Source organism: Cephus cinctus, unplaced genomic scaffold (assembly GCF_000341935.2).
Source record: "Cephus cinctus unplaced genomic scaffold, Ccin1 Ccin1_scaffold0407, whole genome shotgun sequence".
NCBI classification, from domain to species: domain Eukaryota; kingdom Metazoa; phylum Arthropoda; class Insecta; order Hymenoptera; family Cephidae; genus Cephus; species Cephus cinctus.
Genome location: NW_014333091.1, coordinates 514,025 through 516,559, shown reverse-complemented (window position 1 = coordinate 516,559; position 2,535 = coordinate 514,025). Strand labels below are relative to the sequence as shown.

The following is a 2,535-nucleotide window of genomic DNA, read 5'->3' as shown; positions in this document are numbered from 1 at the left end:
ACTGGTCCGCACCCTCTGAGCAGAGCCACCTCCCTCTTCAGCCCTCCGGTTTCCAACCCCTCTAGAGTACACTCTATAGATATACAGACACTAACCTCCTTGGCTGTGAAAAAGTATCGAGAGACAATTTTTAATATTTTTTTGTTAGCGCTTTTTGTACAGCAGGTTTTCATCTTTTTTTCTCAAAATTCAAATCGTTTCAATATTCCACCTCATAATAAGGGTGCCTCGTGTCTGTATGTTTAACAGGCGCGACGAAAAGGCGTGTTTGGATAAATCATGAAATTTGTGGGGCTTGTGCGATTTTTTGAAAAATTCTTCAGATGCTCGACCAGCTAATGGAGGGAAACGTGAGGGTGAATCTAGGGGGGTTGTGAGAGGGTCGATATAAAATTTTGTTTTTCCCTTCGTCACACAGCGTGTCGTCTTTTCGTCGATGGTCGACGAGTTATATAGGAGACGTGGATGAGATACGGCAGATGGAGAGGCGAACCGCCTATCGTCGAGGACCCTCGTCAGGGTCGATTTTCTATTTGTCATTTTCATTCAAGAATTAATCTAGCTGTCCTAGCAGAACAACGGTTGGTTTTGATCTGACAGTCTGTCGATCACACAAATATTTTATAGTGGGTTTATGCTAGTTCGCGCATGCGCACCAAACATTATTTTTCACGAGTATACAATCGTATCCTATGCGGACAAGCATTGGGCTGCCACTTATATTGTCTGACGATTCTTAAATTCATTCCTCTTAGCTTTTTTAGATAGGAGAGGAAATTTACGCGAAACTCAACGTACGCATAACCACAGGGATTCTCGTAAAGAATTCGAAAAGAGTGAAAGTCGTTTTAGCACTTCGAATTGGAAAGTCTCGATTTAGTGTTACGACGTGAATACTTGACGTACCATTCGTCTTATTATCATCCCTCGATCTTGCCGGTTGTGTTAAGGGGTGAAGAGGGCGCCGGAGCAAAGATGTTTCTTTTACATTTACATAATCCATTTCGAATATATCTTTCTCGATGATGTACGAATCATTCTTGCAAACATTCCCCGTGTTGCCTGAACTTCCTAACCTCTTTCCTTGACTCGGTGGCAGCTGACGGTTTTACAAGCTCGCAGGCATCCGGATTGCGAAAAAGGCTGGGCTTGCGGAATATCTCTGGGTCGGCAGATTTCCCGCGTATCCAGCGGCAGTTTCTCATTCGCACAAGACATCTTATATCGACGCCCCCCGCAGCGTTACCTAAGTGTTATGAAAGAGAAGCAGAAAATGTGTATCCGAGGACAAAAGAAATATGGGTGATATATATATATATATGTATATATGCTTATTTAAAAAAAGTATCAAACGTAACAATATCGTTCATTGATATGGAAGGAGACCTTGAAAAAAAAGGTACGTAGGCCATAAGAAAGAAGGGCGTTTTATATGGGGATTTTACGTGTTTACGTGTATTTACTGAAGGACGTGACTCCAGCTAAGAATGGCGGCTCAAGGGACTTGGGAAGACTGTAGACTGATATTTTCGGAAGCAATATTGTCGATACAAGATTTTACTATCGATGGGACTCCCAGCACAATGCGATTGTATCGAAGTGGCTTTACGCGAGGCGGCGAGATATGGTGAAATTATGTTTTTTCCTCGTGAAATGACGTTAGGATGAAAAGTAAGAAAATAATGTAAATCGCATTGACAAGAATATTTTCGATATCCTCGTGTCGTGAAATACAAATGCAAATACAAATACAATACAAAATGTCGTGAAATATAAAAATGAAATGAGAAATGTTTCTTTGAATTATAGCCTACAAACTCGGTTGTTAGTTCTGTGGCAACTACCCTTGTGTCCTGATACACGTATCTAAGGGTTGCACACGCTCACGCGTTATCTGCACGTGGTTACCCTATTTCTCATATTACAGGGAGCTATAGCGACGTACCGAAGGTCTTATCTACGGCCGACGTGCTGAATTTCTACACGGCTAAAATACCCCATGTACAGTTCCGTGCTGGTGGGTTGCAGCAGGGTGGTACATACGGGAGGACGAATGCTTTAGGCTCCACGTACAACGGACTTGACACGACGACAGAAATATGTCAATATGACAATATATAAATTACTAACGATTTTTCCCTTTTCCATTAGAATTCGATATAGTTTATATTAGATGTATTATCATTTCGAATCAAGTAACGCGTCTCGGCACCTAATAATCTTTCTACCCTCAGCGACAGGATCGCTTATCCCTTGCAATCGCGCTTAAAGTAACGTTAAATCACACTTAATGAAAGTCATTTGCATGACGTCTATCTAATCCGACTGTAACGTTTCAGATAGACGACCCTGTATACAGCGTCCCCTCATTTTACAGATTAGATTGTTAAACTAATAAAACGAACGATTCGATAAGATGACAAAGGACTGATAAGAAGCAACCGGTTTCACCCTCTGCGATTAAAGCAATTAAATTTTCTTAGCACCCTCGCGACACACAGCCAGCTCTTATAAAATTGTAAGAGCAGCTCTCGA

At 41.5% G+C, this 2,535-nt stretch overlaps 1 protein-coding gene across 1 annotated transcript in view; it reads left to right on the top strand.

Annotated features, from left to right (window-relative positions):
- LOC107267552 overlaps window positions 1-2,535 on the top strand; it is a 30,495-nt gene that overhangs the window by 9,303 nt on the left and 18,657 nt on the right. The window lies entirely within an intron of this gene.